This window comes from Salminus brasiliensis, chromosome 14 (genome assembly GCF_030463535.1).
Source record: "Salminus brasiliensis chromosome 14, fSalBra1.hap2, whole genome shotgun sequence".
NCBI classification, from domain to species: Eukaryota; Metazoa; Chordata; class Actinopteri; order Characiformes; family Bryconidae; genus Salminus; species Salminus brasiliensis.
In genome coordinates, this window is record NC_132891.1 from 14,370,491 (window position 1) to 14,391,615 (window position 21,125).

Genomic DNA, 21,125 nt, shown 5'->3' on the forward strand with positions numbered 1-21,125 from the left:
GTGGCCCTCAGGAAAAAAAAAAAAATTTCAAAGCATATGGGCCCCTCTTTAAGGTGCCACAGAATGCATTAACTGAGCATTTTGCATTCGTGCAAACCAATTTACAACTCTGTTATTTTGCCTTTGAATTAAAAATGCTGATTGTACTTTTATGGTAGGCTCTGCTTTTATTGGTTGATTGAGGTTATTAAGCTGAAAAGATTGTAGCCAGTCAGCTGAGTTGGCCTTCAGCCTAGCACCCGTCTAACACCCACTCTCCTCACTGGCTTTCCACTGGCCAGCCCATCTCTCTTATTTAAGTGACCTAGCATTAACTTTCATCAATATTCTCATGCTTTGTTTTTGGGAGCATAGATAGTCATTTTTTAAATTGGCTCATTTTACTGCCCAGGTTGTGCTGTGTTTTCTATTAACATTAGAGTCTACCGTGTTTAAGGTTCACACTATGTTACTTCCATATACCGATACTTATTCAGCTATGTCAAGGCAAAGCTGATGTTAGCTTAGTAGCAAATCTGTTCTTTTCACACTGCTTAGATTACGTTAGCAAAAACAACAGACCTCATTTTAAACTAGGTTCAATGGTATTCTTGTTCTTAGCTACACAGATTATGCAAGTATAGCGCCATAACGTAATAATACAACAAAATTAACATCTTTGCACATGGTGGTCTCTGGCTTGTATTTGATTTTCCCCCTTTTCTTCAAGCAGAGAAAGGGCTGAACTTGCTGGCATCTCTCAGAGCTGCCCGGGCGGAACAGATTGGGCCTGATCCGGGATTTCGACTTCCGAAAAGGGAGACGGCTTCCTGGATTTTGCGGACTGCAGCTTTTTTCTTTTTTGGCTTTGTTAGGTGCAAACAAAGTCTTGAGTAAAGGAAAAAGGAGTGCAACCCCCCAACCCCCTTTTTTCTTTGATTGGGCTGTGCTCTTGCATCAACCCTAAACAGATCAGCAGGGAGCCTGTTCTTCTAATTCGGCACCACTTCACTCTGCTAATAGAGTGTTTGCTAATCAGCAGGAGATTGTGTGTGTGTGTGTGTTCATGTTTCCTGTTTTCCAACTTATCGTGATGTGGTGGTGTGGTGGCTGTTTCAGATCTGCTCTCTTAGCCAAAGTGTGTTTGATGATGTCACCCCTGAGGGCCCACCCACAGGTTACTGAAGAGAAGTGATTGGGTGAATTTATAAAGCATTGCAGAGGGGCTGACAAATGCAGAATGATAATTTTGAAAATGAAAAGTATTTAAGGATTCTGTACAGTCTGAAGGCATTTCGACCCTGTTTTAGCCTGGTTTGATGGTCATCAACTAGACTTCAGGAACAGGCTTCATTCGTCAACTAAAGTTCAACATCGTTGCTTTAGTTGATGTGCGTTGTAAGGGTGTGGTGATGCCCAAACAAGCTACGATTCAGTGGTCGGACGATCAGATGGATTTCTGAGGTATGCGATTGAGTCCCTTGGCAAACACAACCTCTACCCTACAAAGGTGACAATGGAAAAATGGCCTATGGCAATGGTGAGACTTGAGCGGTTGAAAAAACAAGCCCACCATAGTTGGGAGTTTAGCAACGCTCAGTTCGACTGAAAGACAAGCAAACCTGGATGAACCAGTCTACGAAATGTGCCTGAAAACAGTCGAAAACTCACTCATGAGAGCATTCAGTCAACTTTGTGCTCTCCGGTATGAGGCTTTATCCTCTGAGCGTGTGTGATTTGCTGTGGTATTCAGCCTGCTAGTAGCTTAGCAAACTAAACATTGTATTTAGTCAATTTCTTAGTCATAGTCTATATAAAACAGTAGAGAAACCACATTGTTATTGCTTTCACATTTGCACAGTGTGGCAGAAATTCACAAAACAGCTACACTTTCTCAACAAGTTTACTCTGTACTTTGGAACTATCACTAATTGCCCATAGACAGAACCGTCCTTATGCCGTTTCAAGGTGCAGTGTGAGCATGCACATCATAGCAACAGATCATATGGTGTGAGCATATATATCGTATGCACTGGCTGCCCCCGATGGATATTTCACACCCACACCAAACACAGTGCATGCCTGGCTGTTCACAAGTGCCAGACAAAATAGACAAATTCAATGTAAAATATATCACGGGGTCTGATAGACATCATAAAGGTAATGAACCTATGCTTCCTGGGTGCTGGCTCCCTCGTAAATACTGAAACATATCAGTCAGCACCATCTCTCTCTTTCTCTCTCTCTCTCTCTCTCTCTCTCTCTCTCTCTCACACACACACACACGTAGACACACACAAAAAATGACAGATGTTACTCACCTTTTGGTTAGTATTCTTGCTAAAGAGCCACAAAGAGATTCCCCTGATAGCAGACATGTTTTCACACACTCAGACACTTAGATTCGATTCAAGAGAGGAAGAGTGAGAGCATGTGTGTGTGCTCCATGTTATAGCATTAGGCAGGTCTTGAGTTTACATGGTCACAAGTTCTGAAGTGTAAGAGATTAAAGAAATATTAAACAGTCAAAAAAAAGAAGAAAAAAATGGTACAGAGGCTGTGCAAATGTTTGGGCACCCTGGTTTGAGCTCTTGGATCACCTGTACCAAGGCCTCAGGCCTTAATGAGCTTGATAGGACAATGGCTTACTATGGTTTACTCTAGCCGTGTCTGAAACTGTGCCCACTATATATTACTATATATCACTATATATATTATATATATTACTATATATTACTATATATCACTATATAGTGCACTACTTTGGGGTTTAGCCATTTTGTAGTGGTGTCCAAAACATAGCATACAAACAATGTGCACTAAACAGACCTGGAATACCCATAATCCACTGCATTGGTTGGCTTGAAGATTCACAAGCAGAAAGACAGATGTTCAGATGATTATATGACTTCTGTTCCCTACAGTAGTGCTGTATGTAGTGATCTGGATTTTGCCTGTAGGGGATAGAGAACAGGGCACTGTTTTAGACACTTCAAGCCTTGTTCCAACAGTCAGCAGCCATGAGGCAGGTAGTGGTGTTATCTGTTGCGCCACACCAACCATGGAGCCATTATGCTTTGGGCTTGTGTTGCAGCCAGTGACACGAGTAGCCATGCGAAACGCTAAGCCAGTCGGCTCTGCCAGCATAGTTACTGAGGTCATGGCCTACAGATCAGACAGAATCGAGGGAAGGATGATGTATTTGTATTTGGCGACACCCCTGCTGTACATACGGGGGTGGATTACCATCGAATTCAAATAACAGAAAGTCTTTCACTTACAAACACGTCTGGCATCAGTTGAAAGTTTTGAACTCACATTGGTATTATCACTGCCAATAACTGCGAATTCTAAGGGCACACTGGCAGACTGAACATCAGTCACGCAGTACAAACAGACACTCTGACTACGTGCAGATTGATTGACAGTCATGTGTTTATGGCTTGTTAACCACACTGAAGGTTAAAAGGCTGTTGCAATTGCTATTTGTTACACAGCATAGAACATCTTGCAGACCACAGAAGACATGCTGTTGGTGGTCGACTGAGAAGTAATTAGAGGGGGAACATTTGGGTGTGATAAAGTAAGCATAATAAACAGTGAGCGAAAAAGAGCAGAGATAAATGATGACAGGTTGACAGAAAGATGAGCAGACGCTAGAGAGTGTGTTTTATGGGAAGGGTTTGCTGACATACACGCAGAACCTGTTATGCCTTTCTGTTTGACAGAAATCATTTACATTTTAGGGGAGATCCCGTTGGTACGGGAAAAAGATGCGCGCCTCCATGTGGCTAGTGTTAACGTCACATGACCAATGTCACATGGTGTTGCACTGCAACCCTTTTTGTTATATTTTAGACTATTTCATACAGATTAGATCCTTCCTTTGCTCTTCAAGCAGTGGTGCTTTTGGCAGTGGTGGCTCAGTGGTTAGAGCTCCAGCACATTGATGACAGGGTTGTGGGTTCGATACCACTGTTGGGCCCTTGAGCAAGGCCCTTCACCCTCTCTGCTCCCCAGGCACTGGAGTTGGCTGCCCACTGCTCTGTGTGTGTTGTGTGTGCTCACTGCCCACAGTTTACTAGTGTGTGTGTGTTCACTACCACAGATGGAACAAATGCAGAGGACACATTTTGCTACACAGTGACAAATACGTGCACCTTTAAAATCTGATCAGCATTTCCTGCTGAAACTAAATATCAGATCAGTGCCATCGCCGAACAGCTCGGATGAGCCTTTATGCCTGGGAGAAGAACTAATATGAAATGACAATGTTTTAATTTGCACTTTATTTATATTAGTTTTTTTTTCATCTGGCCTGTCTGAACCATGTGAGAGGACAGCACAGTTCTTATTAGCAGGCCAACATCAATATGTTCAGTATGGTGTATTAGTCAGGTCTTGGACTTAAGCCACCACTCACAGAGACATTTTCACACAAAGCTGCAGGAATGCTAGCCAGATACACAAACACACTCGGAGTCAGCTCATTTAACCTACGAACATGTGTAACCAGTGCGTGTGTAACCAGTGGCATAACTATGGTTTCTTGCAATGAAAATGATGAAAAGTGGCCTTCAGTTAACTCCTTAAACCCTGTATGTGGGCATAAGCTTCAGTTCTTTACTCTAATGACTAGATTTCTGTCATGATTCCATAAATTACAATGGCCCTCAAATAGAACCCTGTAGGACTCCATGAAATATGTGGTACGTAAATGGCTACCAAATAATTCATAATAGTTTCTGTTATTAGAATTAATAACTGCATAGTTAACCTAGAATTTAATTTTAAAAAAAGAGGTTAATAAAAGAACCACTTAGCATCAAGTCCAAATTCTTGGCTCAGACAATTTCAATACACAGAAAAGCAGTCTCTGTTACATCCAGTTCATTCAGCTGGTCACATTTTTTTCTTTTTTGCTTCAAAGCTCTGCTTCTGTGTTTTTTTCATGTTCACCAATATAAAATAATGTTACATTTTACCCTGTGCTGAAATGTAATTTAGATCTTTTGGATTGTTTGTATAATTGAAAAAACACCATGTATTAGAATGATCATGAATAAGGATATAGATGATCTGACATCAGCACTGCTTATAGAAATTCAATGTAGGCTAATGGCTGAGATATATTGTTAGATTTCCTAGCTACCCAGATGTACAGTTGTATAAGTAGCAATTATAAGGGATCCAATCACCACATGACTCAGTAAAATTGCCCTTCCAGCAGTGCCAGCACTTACACCACTGTTGGCAGAACAATGGGAATGTTTAGAGATCAAACCTCTGCACTCATACACTTCTCTGAACATAGACATTTACATTATCAAGCTCCCTCATACCTCATACCTACACATACAGTCAGTGTAACAAGACTAAAGTGACATTAGCAGGAGAAAAGAGAGAGAGAGAGAGAGAGAGAGAGAGAGAATGGAGGACTTAGTGAAACAGAGATAAGAAAAAGCAGGTAAGCTCTAGCTCCCCAAAAAACTCCCCTCCCAACCCTCCCGCCTGCTCGCCTCCTTTTGCGGCTTTGCACCACCATGTCAAGCCAACCTGAGCTCTCTCATTTCTCGCCCCGCTGCGCCCACTCTTCTCTTTATTCTCTCCTTTCTCATTCTCTCTCTCTCTCTCTCTCTCTCTCTCTCTCTCTCTCTCTCTCTCTCTCTCTCTCTCTCGCTCTCTCTCTCTCTCTCTCTCTCTCTAACTCTTTCTCTCTCCTCCTCTTGAACTTGGCCAAGCTCTTTCCAGCACAAGACCGGGCTTACCGAGATAAGCCACACGTAACTCTGCTTCATGCATACTTAATCTGATAAGGGTCATTGGGTTCATTGGCATGTGAATTCAGTGGAGGGGTCTTGACTTTGCTGCCATTATATCTCCCCCCTCAGCTCTAATCCTCTCATAGGACGTATATCCAATCTGTAACGTTGCACAGCAGCGCTGTTGTTTGGAAGGAACAATCTAAATGCACTCCATTTTTGATATATAATTGTCATATCCCCATAGCAATTTGGCTTGCTGCTTAATTAGCTCCGCAATTTAGCTGAGATTATATGCACAGCAGGTGAAGCCAGAGTGCGTCAGAGTGCTTAAATTATCCAACTTTTGACAATTTAGCTTAGCAACCATGAGGAACGGCTTAGCAGGACAGCTAAATGAACACCGACCTCAGACCTGCCATAATTGTCTGTGAACTTTTAAAATTATTATAATAATAATAAAATTGAGTATGAAAGAAAAAAAAAAAAAGGGGGGGGGGGGGGTAAAGTACACATTTGAAGTCTGAATTACCAGCATTTGATTTGCAAAGGTAGTCCCACTGAGTGCAATTATGGCATGTGTTGTGGTGCTAGGAAGACTGAAATGGATGAAAGTGAGTTATTTACCAGGATAGTGTCAAACCAGGGATTTTTCCAGCCAGCCACACAGACATGCAAACACGTGTCTGCTGGGACCACGAGTGATTGAAAAATCAACAGGGGGTGTCACACTAAACATAAATAAATGATGACAAATTGTGGATGGATCAGTAAATAATTGATGGGGTGAGGGAGCCGCGGGTTGGGGGGGGGCAGAGCTCGATGTGTTTTGTGTGCAAGTGTTTCATGCTGAGCGTTTCGTGCTGCACGTTTGGGTACATGCGGGGGTCAAATGTGCAATGCACTACAGGCACTCCTCGTGGTCCTTTAAGTTCTGAACAAAATTATGTACGATTTTAATATTTTTGAATGATTTTGGAAAAAGTTTTAAACAAAGAAAGAAATTGTGAAATATCCTCAAATTTTCAAAATGGGAAAAAACTTCAAATGATTTGCTATTGAGGCACTCTGGAGCATGTCAATTGGTTCATTCATCATACGATTCTGGCACAATCTAAAGGCAAAAAGCTGTTATGTGTCAGCAATGATATATTATGCACTGTGTTCAGCCAATGAGAGAGCTTGTTTTTTTATTTTAACTAGATGTAAAACTTAGTTTAGTCATTATCATATCAATAGCAACACAACTTCATAGCAAAGATAGGTCCATCCCCCTTGCTTCACAGTTGATAGGGTGTTCTTTTGATGAAATGCAGATTCTGTTATTCTCCAAACATGCCTTTTGTCAAAGGTGTTTTGACATCATCAGCCCAGCACTTGTTTCCAAAACTAATCTGGCCTCTCTAGATGTTCTGTTGCAGGCCTCAAACATTGAGTTTTGTGGCAAGGATGCAGGTAAGGTTCCATTATGTATTGCTATCAGTAACATGAAAGACAACATTGTGCTGTATATGCTGTATATTCACTTACTGTATCTTCTATGTGGAAACAGTGTACACCTAGGTACACGCACTGTTTTGGGGAGTTGAGAGCCGTTTGACATTCAGCTATGAGGAAGGGTGTGTTTTATTGACAGGTTTTTCTGGTCAGAAGAATGTGTAATGACAGCTGTTTGTCTGAATAATTACAGTTCAGAATGCTGTTGTCTTGGAATCAGACTAGCTGCTACACAGTTGATAAAAGCAGTGGAAACTGTCATTTTCGAGTTTTCACAAAGGGAGAGTCTGCACAGACACCGACACAGACACAAAAAAAGCATTAATAGTAGCCTTGACTGACGGCTTCTGTCCCAGCACAGGAGATGTGACTCAGAGAATCGGGTGGCTAATTTTCAAGAACGATTGTGTTTGTTTAAGACATCGAGTGATAACGTCCTTATCTTTGTAGCTTTTCACTGCAAACACCAACAGCCCTAACAGTGTTCTATTAGATTTACTCCCCTTTGACCCGTCCCCTTGCTGCAGTAGCTGCTGGTATTGATTGTTTTATATTGTGTGAGCCAATAGACCAGCAGAAATGGTTTTATATATAATAACTATTCTGGAGATGCAAGGTTTTCTTGCCATAGCAGTAATGTATGTAAAGATGCGGTGTCTTATTTATATGCTTAACGCTGCATTTCCCAACTGACATGACATGAATGACCTCAGAACACAGACCTCTCCTGTTTATAGATTGTCTTATAGAAAAGGGGAGAATTGCCTGACCCTTTCTGTTTGCAGGAGCTTTAGCGACCTTGTTCTCTCTCTCTCTCTCTCTCTCTCTCTCTGTCGCCCAGAGAGACGGTGTTCGATAGCCATGTGCAGGTAGACGGCCTCTTTTGTCCCCTAACTATAGCTCTCTATCGATCAATTAGTTCTGTGGTTCTTTTGCTTCACAAGACACTGATGGAAATGATGTGTGTTTGTTTGCATGTACAACAGCGATCAAGCTGGTCCAGGTGTATTTTGAAGCTCGTACCAGCAGGGGAAATAGAACCTATAAAGAACTATCAAAGAGAGCCTCCTCCTAGCAGTCAAAGACTGTCATATCTCTAATTCATGAGAGGAAGTCCCTAAATAACGTTAAGAGCAGATGCAAAATTTCGAACACTTACACAGCAAGCTGACTGTCAAAGAAGTCAAGTCATTGTTGAGCATCAGTAAAGCATCTTCATTGGCCATAGTTTTTGCAGTGTGCACCAAACTGCTGTCAGTATTTGGCCCTTTTTGTCACATCTTCAGCCAATATTTAGCAAGTACAATTGCTGTTGGAAGGCCAAATTCTCTGAGAGAGCTCTCTTGTTGGCTATTTGGCTCAGTAAATCAATGCTTGTGATGAGACATGGAAGAGGGTTATTCTTATTTTTATTCTTCTTTATAAAGTTATTATCCTCTGTCAAATACAGAACAGTGCTGGTCATTGCATTAGAAAGATTTTGTCTTCTTGTGTTTATGCTGTTGGATCTGAGTTGGGCTGATGCTGGCAATCTGGATTGTGGGAGTTTTTTGTCAGTTAAGTTATAGTGAAATGACTGGAATGTGAGGTTTAAATGCAGTTCCTAATTTACATCAGTTTTATAATTGTACAAGTAATGCAAAATAAGTTCTTGTTTTTGACTCAACTTACTTAGTTACTTTGACTTATTTGCATGATTCCTCCTTGCATAGGCCAAAATCCAGACTAAAACAACAACAAAAAAACGATGATAATGATAATGATAATGTGACAAATTAGGTTTAATCCGTTCTTCTATCCAGTTATCAGCACATAGAACTTTAAACCTGCCACACCACCCTGTATGCTTATGACTAGATTTTTTGCGAGTCGTCCCTCCTTGATCACAAACAACACTCTAAAATTCTAAAAAGGTGTTAATGGCTGCTAGTACGGCTGCCAAAACTATCTTACTATCTAACTTAAAATTCTTAAAATTCAGGATTGAAAAGAGTGTTATTGTAAAACCTTTGTCTATACTATAATATGTCTGTTATTTTTTGGACTATTTTTTTTCAGTGCTAGATTGCATTATGCCAGGGCAGCTGTTGTTCAACTGTTGTCCGAGGCTATTGATTTTGTTGATTTGTCTAATAAGAAATCAAGCTGTGTGTGGTGTAAAATTGTATCTCATTTAATGTATTGTTATTTATTTATATACTTATTTAATAATTCTCTCAGCCTCATTGTGGTGCATCAAAGTGTTTATTCTATGTCTTGTTTTTGAAAAACAATAAAAAAAATATTTATATAAAAAAGAAATATGCAGTCCCAGAGTCCCTGAAAATAAATCTGTATCAGTACCTGTCAATTTTAGTTTAATATGTTTCATGTGTAGTTTTTAGAGTTGTTTAATGTCAGTAAGTGGTAGGCCTAAGCATAATCCATCATCATTTCCTTAGCTGTTCAGTGAGACAGCAATTTGTCCAGCTTTCGCGGCATTTCAAATACTGCTGAATTTTTAATATAACTAAACTAATGGGCTACATGAACAGAGTTTATCTTTGCAAAGTCACAGTAAAATCATTTTGTATGCACACTCTGCACTGTATCTGTTAAATTAGACTAATGTCATAACAGTGAAATTGTGAGCATTTTAAAGTTAAATAAATGCAAAATTCATTTTTCATTCAAACCCATATTCTTCCCATAATTTTGTCCAGAAAAGATGTTAACGTGTTATTAAGTGTACCATGATATTTAGGCTACTGTTTAGGAATGTTAGCAAAAAAATATGACTAAAGTGTTTTTAGTTTAGACTAGACAGACTAACAATAATAATAACTAGAACTAGCACACGTTTTAGTCAAATACTAACATAATTTTACCACAGAGATTTAGAGTGAGACCTATAATAACAAATTGAATTCTCTCTCTTTTTTTTTTTAGCATTTTACTGCATTTTTATTGTTGTTTAGGGTTTATCTTTTGAAAACAGGCTTTGACTAAAAGGGAATTCCATTGCTTTTTACTCTTTTCTGTATAATTATGTGGTTGAGATGTAAAAAAGGTATTTCACAGTGGTGAATTAGTGAAGTCAAGATGTCTGTAACACAAACATGACCACTTTTTCTTTTTTTCTTTTTTTTTTGGGGGGGGGTGTATTTTTGCATTACAACTGGAATGTACCTCCACTGTGAATGTTTTACTTAATGTTTACTTAATGTCTTTCATGTAAAAATGTTTTGTTTTACAATGAGTAAATTACATTTTTAAATGAAAGACATTAAGCAGCATATTTACCAAAACGTCTTTTTGATGTTTTTTCTCATTTCCTCAACAACCAATTTTTTGATTACAGACTAATGCCATGTCCTGATATTGAGAAACTGACATTGGTTTCCTTTTACACATGTAGGTCATCAGTTGTAGTCTTTGTTGGGTGTTTAACTTCACAGAAGTGAGGCGTTAAAATAAAGGAAGGCCATCATCAACCAGCCTTGGTTGCCCCTAGTTCTGCAACATCAACTTGATGTGTCAAGGCTCTAAATCATTTTGGGTCCTAGTCTCGGTTTACAACACTGAACAGGTTCTTCCAACAACATGGAATTCTGAGAAACCATTTAGAGCCAGGAGCCAGTGTTCTTTTCCTGTAGGAATGGCAGGACTCCTTAAGATCCCCAGTTTTAAGGAGGACGTGACTTTTGAAGGTCACTCTGGAATGGCTTCGCTCACCTCGTTTTCCTCACAGCAGCCTCTGCTTGTTATCGTATGCTTTCCTCATTTGTTTTTTCCTTCCCTACACCCCTTTCTCATTTCTTCAGCGTGACACCGCTCTGTTTGGGTGTTGATGGGGTCCTGTCTGCTTGTAAATAAGCTCGGTCAGTGGTGCTACATGGCTCTGAGATTGGATTTTGCCCAAGTCATTTCCAGTCCTCTCTTGCTCTCTCTCTCCCTCCCTCTCTCTCTCTCTCTCTCTCTCTCTCTCATATACAGCAGCAAGATTGATTGATCAATGGATCAGCATGATTTGTTGTAGATTCCCAGGGGGCGAAAAGGGGAGAATGAAAAGGGGGATGGGGGGTGGGGAGCGTGAAGGGAGATTATCATTGAGCACGCTATACAGGCATTCATTAAAATCGCTCCACTGGAATTGTCCAGCATGGCCTAATTGGGTGCTTGAAAGGGCTCTGGAATCAATTGAGGATAGAGAGAGAGAATAGAGAGACAGAGAGCGAGTGAGAGCGAGAGAGAGAGAGAGAGAGAGAGAGAGAGAGAGAGAGAGAAAGAGAGAGAGAGAGAGAGGGAGGAAAACAGATGGAATTAAAGTTGGGCCGCCTCAAGGTTGCTCCTGGAATCAATTTCAGGTCTATGGGGCAGAGACAGCCTGGCGATTCATGAGCCTTGCATGCCATCATACACATCTCCTTCAGATCAGTGTGCTCCTGGAGCTCACACCCGCAAGGTGTGACCAGTTTTCAGTGTATGTGCTCTTCTTTAAACAGTGCAGTGTCTCTGTATCTATTCAGTTCATGGAGAGCATACAGTATGACCAGTGTGGCAGCTTCGAAGATGATGTAAAACACAAGTACAAGGATGGGTAATATCCTTGTATCAGTCTGTGGTACATCCAGTAATGAAATCATGGTATTTTCCATTGTTGAGATTAGGGTTGTGGTATGAGATTGCACAAGATTGACACGTTATGATAACAATCCCCCAAAATATCATGGTTTTACGGTTTCACAGTATATATTTTAACATTTACATTCATTAAAGGAATGAAAATGAGTAAAAAACTAACAAATAAATATATAAATAAGAAAGCTACATTTGTGGTAGTGATCTATTATGGGTCTGAATTACTGAATTTCCCATTCATTCATTGATTTGTTTGTTTTTTTAAACTCAAACCCATGTCATTGTTGTGATTGATCCTGCTAATTTGTTTCTTCATTTATTTATTAATTTGGACTTTGTATATGCTCTTAGGGCTTTTAAATGGCTTTACTAGCAATACTATGAGCAGTTCTCTCTGAAGATTTTCTCATTCCTCCAGGCTTCAACCTAACCTCTACCATACCTTTTTAGCTTGCTAAAAAGGCCTACATTACAAAAAAACTGAGGAAACAGTTACCTGAAAAGGCTTTGCTATCTTCTTATAGTCCTCTCCTGTTTAATTTATTTTTAGTTTTCAGACTGCTAGGCAGCTGCTTAGAGGAGCATATGGCTGCTGATTGTTCAATTTCAATTCAATTCAATTCAAATTCACAAACATTGTCACAAAACAGCTTTACAGAGATCCGGGTCCGAGCCTCTTTTGAGCAAGCCAGTGGCAACAGTGGCAAGGAAAAATTCCCTTTGGTCGAGAGGAAGAGAGGAACCAAGAACAAAACTGAATTAGGAGAAAATTGGTAAATGTGGCGTCAAGCCATACAAGATGAAAACATGAGTGAGATGATAAAGTCCATATAGATAAACAGTCAGAAGAAATTTAGGTGAGAATGAATCAATGCAAGGCTCCAGAGCAGGACAACGGGCAGCAGGGACTAGATTGTTGGGACGAGGTTTGAGGAGTCATATTTATACTTATATTGCTTTGGAATTTGCATCACCTGTCATTTCCACACAATGATTGTATACAAGCCATAGCCCTAACAGGCTAATTGAGATCTGTGATCTTGGTTAAAGCTGACTGAGAGCTCAAATCTCTTGGAGTGCTGAAAAAAACAACAAAATAAAAACAAAACCATCATAAACTTATGCCTATTTGGAGTTCGTCTCTCATTCACTTCTACTCACACCACTATTCACAGTAAAGGAAATGTTGCCAGGGGGGTGCCCAAACCTTTGCACTATATATCATTCACATTTGAATCTATCTCTCACCTTTTAACAAATGGCAAATGGTCTTCCTTGCCATTGGAAAGTTGAAAATGACATTGCCGATACCTTGTCCCGCGATTCCCCCAGCACTGATCGTGAGACAACAGCACTGTGCTTTTGAGAAACAGCTGTTTTATTAAACAAGGTGACTTTACTAAACATTTGCAGCACATCTTAGAACATACGCTCGCACACACACAGACACGTACATTCTTGTGCAGGCTGCGTGACGCTGTGGGGCACTTTAATGGTTTGCCGTTTCTTTTTATAAACTGCCCCACAGACCGGCGGCAATCCGCGGGGCGCCCGAGTACCATCAGCTCATCTTACCGGCCTCTGAAAGCAGCTCAATTATTCATCTGAGACGTAGCATGCTCGGGCAGTCTGCGGACAGACGTATCTACCGGGCAGATAGAGAGAGAGAAACAATGAGAGAGAGAGAGAGAGAGAGAGAGAGAGAGAGAGAGAGAGAGAGAGAGACAGAGAGAGAGACAGAGAGAGAGAGGGCGTGTCATAAATCGAGGGCCTCGTTCCATATGTTGCAAATTATTTTCTACTGGACAAAAGTGCAAAGGGACCGATCTGATGACATCATTTAGGGGACTGTATTCACTGCAACACTATGGCACTGGAGTCTGTGGTAAAACCTGGGATGCCACATCACTCAAAGCTGATGACATAGTATATGTTCAGAAACCTACAGACACCAACACACCAACTAATGCCCTTTTACCAGGAAATTTACCCATAATTAAATGAGATGGGGTCAAGTCGGAGCACGAGCTAAAAACCCAAGTAACATCAACATGGCAATTTACCTGCACAGAACCTCCTACAGTACTCAGGAAATTCCTGGGAGGACTCATGTGAAGTGAAGGCGATGCATTACCAGTAAATACAATAATGTCTACACTCATAGAAAAGGGGGCTATTAAGGCTTCTTTGTTATGTATAGAACATGACCACTCTAAGTACCATTTGGATACTAAACCATGGTTGGATATTCATCACTGTTCTATAGTGTCGAGGTTGGGGTTTGGGATGGCCATACCAAAAGCTTATTATTAGACAGTTGTATCCATTCCACAAGCACATTTGATGTATACAGTGATTTAGGATCATTGTCTTGTAGGAACATCCAGGTGTTTCCATGTTTCAACTTTGTAGAGGTGTAGAGGTTTTGCTTAGGTAGTCCTCCTTCCTCATTATTCTATCCACTTGTACAATGTACCCCTTGCAGAGGCAGGGAAATGGGCCTGGAGCATGATGCTACCACCACCATGCTTAACATCTTACTTTTGTCTTCTAATATACATCTAACATGTTCATTTTGGCCAAATCAGTCAGACAACTCATCCCACTCAATCCAAATTTGCTCCAGAAAAAATTTCATTGTTCATGTGGTCAGCTGCAAACTCACCAAGTAACCAATTTAGTCAAGCTTAAAGGCTGATTTTGTAACAGGGGCTTCTTTTATGGACAGCATCCTCTCAATCCATGGTGATGTAAACCTCTCTTGATAATAGACAGTGACACTATTACTATTACCAACACTGCTAGGTTTAAACAAACCTTGGTTCATTCCTCGTCCGTGGTTCAAGTCTATGCTGGGTTGCCATATTGACCTAACTTGGTGTAGAGTATGAATTACTGCCAGTAAAGTTTGATTACTTGTTTTCTGCTTGGTAATTCACATTTGTAAGGGCATTGATGCAGTTGTTTTGGTCTGCAAAACAGTCAGTTAGAGCACTCTTTCAGAGATAACATTTAGTAGCCTAGATGTAGTGTAGCCTAAGCTACACATCGCCTAAAGCACTGGATACTATAATATAGACAATTAAGTTTGTTAGAGTCTATCATTCTCTGTGCTTTACTTGTGGTCTGCAATAAAATATTAAGACAAACTAAGGTCTAAAGGTGTGGATAAGGTGAGCTGCCATGTCAAAACCATCCCAGGTGGCCTGCCCATATTAACCCACGCCTGTGCTGTGCAGTTCCCCCCAACAAATCATTTGTAAGTGTTATATTAATTTCAGCCTTGTTGAGGGGGCAGGGCAGTGTAATTGCTTCTGCTCTGTAGTTGTGTGAAACAGGAGCACTCATTAAAAGAGCTTCACACAGAACATGAATGCACACGGGAGTAGGAGCATGAGGCTGCTCCTGTGCATTTGCGTGGCAGAGGAACCCACTGGATGTAGAGACAGAGCAGGAGAATCTTCAGTGTTCAGGAGTTCTTCTCTTCATTTGTGCTGTAAGTAAAGAGCATCTGCAGCACAAACTCTACACACAGTGTTTAGTGGCCACACATGATATCTGGTGATATACATTTTGTAGTTTTTCTTATTTCTCACAATTTGTTACTGCCAATTAACCTGCCCTTTCGTAGCTGCCCCCAGCACTAGTAATGCTCCCAACACGAGGAGGGTAAGGACTAAACACGTGTCTCCTTGGATGCGTGCAAGGCAAGCCACCGCCTCTTTTCGAACGGCCACCGATGCAGCAAGCTGGGCAGACGTCACGCTCAGAAGCAAGCGCTGGGTAACACATCAGTACTCTGTCCCGGCCAACATTGATTAAGAGTGATGAAGGGAGAGAGCACCATCTACCCACCTGGAGAGAGCACGGCCAATTGTGCCCTCCCGGACTCCGGCTGCTGATGACAAAGCAGGCATGGCTCAGGATTGGAACTTGCGATCCCCAGGCCATAGTGGCAGCGCATCAGATTGCTGTGATTAGATGGCTAAACCACTCACAGGCCTTCATAATGAACCTTTGCCGCAATATAAAGAACAGCTGCCAGATTCAAATAATGTCAAAAGGTGAAAAATTACAAGCAAATGGAGAAACAGGGTCTAAAACAAGCCTTAATGTTAATGTTAAGACACTGTTAAGATGAGAGGAGGAGAAGTATAGAGACTTTAACTGTCTGAGGGGCGGAATAAAGACCTGCAGATATCAGCTGCGGGGGCTGTTGCAGAGTTTGAGGGGCTGCAGGTGGTTTGCTTTTGTTCTGTTTGTTGTCATTACAGCTGAGGCAAAAGGAGCAGCCATCTTACCCCATTGATTTACATTAATCAAGGAGAGGGCTGGGGGAAGGCTAGAGAGATAGATTGTGTGTGTGTGTGTGTGTGTGTGTGTGTGTGTGTGTGTGTGTGTGTACACACACACGTAAACACTAACGCTCCTGTGGGTGCCAGGCTTTTAATATTGCATTGGGCATGTGGTGTCTGCTTTCTACTTGATAGGATTTAATTTAATCTGTGATGGGTAACTTTCTTCCATGTGGGGAGAGAAAACAAGAGAGAGAGAGAGAGAGAGAGAGAGAGAGAGAGAGAGAGAGAGAGAGAGAGAGAGAGGCAGATGAATGGCAAGAACACATAAAGAAAAAGCGAAACATTGTAAAATTATTTAGAGAGAATATCAGAGTAGAGGCCAGGAGCAGGTGATACAATGGAAGGAGGTGGACTCCAGGCTGGAGACAGGCTTTTGAGTGATCTCTGAAGATGTGCCTTCTGTCAATGTCACTGCAATGTCTCTGACTGCCGCAGTACAGCGAGAAAGAGAGAGAGAGAGAGAGAGAGAGAGAGAGAGAGAGAGAAAAGGGACAGAGGGAAAGACAAACACCTTGCACCAGTAGATTTGGTATTGATTTGGTACCAAATAATTGTATCTCAGGACATCCCTATGTCACACCAAACTAGATTTTTTAGTAGGTGAATATAATGTGAAATCATTTTATGATTTTTTTTTAACTGACAACATACACTCTCTCCACCAATCACACCTCTCTGTTTGTGGGGTTGGTATGGTAAAAAGCTAACTGTGACTACTGACAACTAGAACTTTTGAACTCACTGTGTTTATGCACCTGACCTCTCTAAGATCTGTTCAAAAACAGTTCAAACTCAGTTAGCGTACATCTGAGCTGTGTAAAGTTTAATCAGTGAAAGAACTCCTCCTTCTTCTTCCGCGCTTCCAAAAAAACAGCAGGCAGTGTTTACTCTGAGAGTCCCTACCTCAAATCACCCCCTCTCCTCTAAGTAGTGCACTTTGTAGGCTGGGAAATAGCAGCACCTCCACCCAAACAGTACATGGTCTATGTGATTTAAAGTCACTGACAACTCTGTCTCATTTATTCTCATCATATTCTGTGTGGAACAGCTTGTAAAGGTGTAGATCTTTTGGCTGGTAGTGTATCATCAATGGACAATATTGAGATTAGGTTTAGCAGGTCTCCCCTCCTTTTAAAAAAAAGCCAAGTCTGTGTTTATCATATTTAGCTTTAGCTTGCAGTCTCTTTTGGCTTGCCGGCTCTCTTCAATTCAGATTCTATATTTCTTTAAAAAAAAGACTCAGTTTGCTGTTGTAATATGTTCGCAGTAGCTCTTGTATTGCCATTCTGTTTAAACCAGTACCATTATCAGAGCCATGATAGCTCAGATAACCAGCAAAAGTTGTTGGATTGTCTTTTAGAGGTTATGCAAAACTCCAGCAAAAACCTACCAGACCACTCTGTTTTAGAATGAATATATTAGACTTTTCAGGGATGATCGCAGCAGCACAAAACCATGTAATAGAATAGCTTGTCCCTTTCCAACTCAGGCATAATATTGCTTTCAGTTTTTTTTTTTAATATTAAGGACTGCTGCTTTAACTTACTACTGTTAACTAAGGACTTACTAAATAATTTACACACAAAGTTAAGAATAAACTGTGATTGTAAGAAGAAAAAGCAATATACACATTTATAAGGACATACACATTCTCTTTTGCATATGTCATTTATTTACTTTAGCATTTGCTGAACTTAGGAGTATTTATTCTTTTGCATTTGTATTATACAACATATGAAGGGGTGGGTCGTGGGGCCCCCCAAGTAGGGCCCTCTAACTTCCAGAAAGAGCCTTGGCCCTTGGATTAATGAAGGTATACAAAATGCCTGTTCTTCTCCATCTTAAGCCTCAGCCTGGCCAAGCTGTAATGTAATCTAATGTATTCCCACCCTTGCTTTTTAGAAGCTAATGAATATGCATGAGCTCTCTGGTCCTAATCCCTGTGATTGGCAGCTTGACATCTTAATTGGCGCGATTGATAGAGTGCTGTTAGGATTCAATCTGTTCGATGGCTTGGGGAGATTATCTCTCTCTTTCACTCTTTCTCATTATCTCTCGCTCACTCTCTCTCACTGTCTTTCCTTCTCTTTCCTTGCCTCGCTATCCTTTCCAGCTGTCTTTCCCACACTGTCGTTAGCCGCCATGCTAAAGGAGATCAATTTTGCGGTTAAGGTCGTCCTAAGCTCTTCTTTTTACTGTTGTCCCTGCAATAGTTTTTGCCCTGTGGCTCTCAATGAACTTGTCATTCCCTGATCTTGTATCTGTGTGTGTGTGTGTGAGTTTGTAGCGTGGTTGTCTGGCCCCTGCTAAGCCCCCTGCTCCGCTAATTGGGCCTGTTTTTTCTCAGGCTTCTCCCAGCGCAGTGGGAACTGGCAGGAGCTGCGAGGAAAAAAAAAAGAGAAAGAAAGAGCATGCGAGCCGAGGGCCAGAAAGTCATTCTGTTTGGGCCAAACGTGGCGCGCAAATCCATGACATCAGTATGCCGGTCAGACCTTGATTCAGACCTGAGGGGGGGGGGGGGGATGGGGGAGGGAGAGAGAGAGAGAGAGAGAGAGGGTGGGAGAGTGAATACAGAGCTCTTTTGATTGAGAATTGTAAATGCGTCTCCCTCCAGTTTTCTCTTTTTCTCGTCATGTCGTTGGACGGCGGAGCTGACAGCCGCCTGAAATCAATCACTGGCAGTCACGGCCCACGGCTCCAGCCCACACTGAAAGAGCACAGGGACGGAGAAAAAGAGGATCAAGCAGAAGGAGCACACACACATCAGGGTTGAACAATATATTGTTTGTTAATGGCTTGGGCAATACTAAGCCCTCGAGCCAATCACAGGCTTTCTCACTGTGTGCCATGAGCATCTTGATCAGTCACAGCTCCAAATGAGTGTTTGTGTAAAATGTCAGTTGTTTTTTTGTCCAGTAATTTAAGGGATTACATCCTACAGTTCAGGAACATAAATATGTCATGGCAATATTGGGCTTTCAGTGATTCCTTTCTGGTACAAAAGGAGTGTACAACACATGAACAGAAATTTTCTGCAATTACAACATTATTATACAATTATAAAATTATTATAATAATGCATACAGGGTTAAAAATAGACATATGCCCACTTATATTATGAATACAGTAGGTAAGAAAAGAAAAGGCCTCTTAACTTCCTGTTAGTGATCATGATTGACTGCAACTAATATCTTCTCTGTGCCCATATAACAGGGATTGCCAGATAGAAGTTATTGGACTGACCAACATACAGTATAATGGAAAATTCCAAGGAGCTCTGATCTGAGAGCAGATCTGAGAAGAATGATTCTAGATTTACACAAGTCAAGAATGTTTCTTGGAGCCATTTCTAAACAACTATATATATATTCATATTATCAATTTGAATAATTGTACATATGTAAGTACAACTTGTTAGGAGATGAAGCCACTTTGCCAAGGTCTGGAAGAAGATCAAAACAGTCACCCTCAGCCCAGAGGGTTTTAATGGTCAGGAACTACCCAAAAACCACCAAGACATAAGCCTGCTATTAAAACAGAAGCTGCTGGAACGCCAGTGTCACTGTCCAGTCACTGTCCTTGTATTTTTTCCCTTAAGATTCTCCAAGATTCTTAAAGATTTTGAAGTGTGTGGGTTTATGTACCCAGTTGCATTACATACTTTCTTCATGAAACCCCCTAGCACTGGGGTAGACAGACCCTGCACTTTCCACTGAGGCCACCTAGCCAATGAGTGTTGTGGCCAAAACTATAGAAGCAAGTTTACTGTTTTTAAATTGTACAAAAAAAGTATGTAGTCAGGTGTTGATTTAAAAAAAGGGAAATATATCCTTAGTAAGGACATTGCTGTTGTGGTGGCCGTGCTGGGCCTCTTTGCTAAGATGGTTCTCTCTGATCTCTGGTCTGGGTGATGTCATTAGACATAGTAGCTTAAGCTAAAAGGGAGAGTGACGCTGAGAGTGATGGCCTCTCAGTGTAACAGCAATTTATTTAACACCTCATTTTATTTACGACCTTATTTCATGGAGTGAGTTTAGCAAACTGCCAAGCTAGCAAGCTCCACACTAACACACTGTAATAAGAGCCCCTTACTGTAACACCGAGCCTTGCTTGTTTTTAATCACAGGAGCAGTAGCTGCAGGTGTTTTGAAATAGGACTTTATAAAAAGCTGGTTTAAGCTGTCATAATCTTTGTATTAAAAGCTAGCTGACTGCTGCTGTAGGACTGTGCTATGAAGACTCCTTCTTAGTAGCCTAATGGCCACACAAATGTAATGGTTTAACCAGGCTGTGTGGTGACATCACCAAAAAAGTCCTGCCTCTTGCAATTGCAGCGCTAAATCTGCTCTGGAGGTTTCCTTTTCCACTATTTTCTTGGGGTTGTGTTTTCCTCTTTTTTTCCCATGCTGCATGTGCGCAGAGAACTGTGGGTAACCAAGGGCCGGGTAAGCATACATCAGCTGCGTCCTCCAGATCACCCCGAACGCAACTGAGGGCTGAACCCAAAGTTTGTCAAGGGGCTAAAAGAGTGTAGAGTGAATGCACAAAAACAGTACATTTAATACGTGCTGCTCTTGCAGCTTAGATTCCAGTGTGGATCGTGTGGACAATGGCGTGAATGGTGCATTTGGGAACAATGGGCCTCATTCAGTCTCAGTCTTCTTAAGAAATTTCCTTAAATTTGTCCTTGTGAAAATTTCTAACAAAGGAAATGTTTTTAAAGCGCAGATGCTATTATAATAATGGATCCTATTGTTCTTGTAAATCAAACAAATCCCAAATAAGAAAGCTTAGGTGAATGTCATAATCTTAGGTAATGTAAGTAGGGTTTAAGAAGAAATCTCATTGTAAAAATAGTTGGTGAACAAGACCCTATTCTTTACCTGTGTTTCATTAATCCACTGAAGCA

The 21,125-nt window shown here is 41.0% G+C and overlaps 1 protein-coding gene across 1 annotated transcript in view; it reads left to right on the forward strand.

Moving 5' to 3' along the window:
• Window positions 1-21,125, forward strand: part of sulf2b (sulfatase 2b) — a 197,113-nt gene that overhangs the window by 9,549 nt on the left and 166,439 nt on the right. The window lies entirely within an intron of this gene.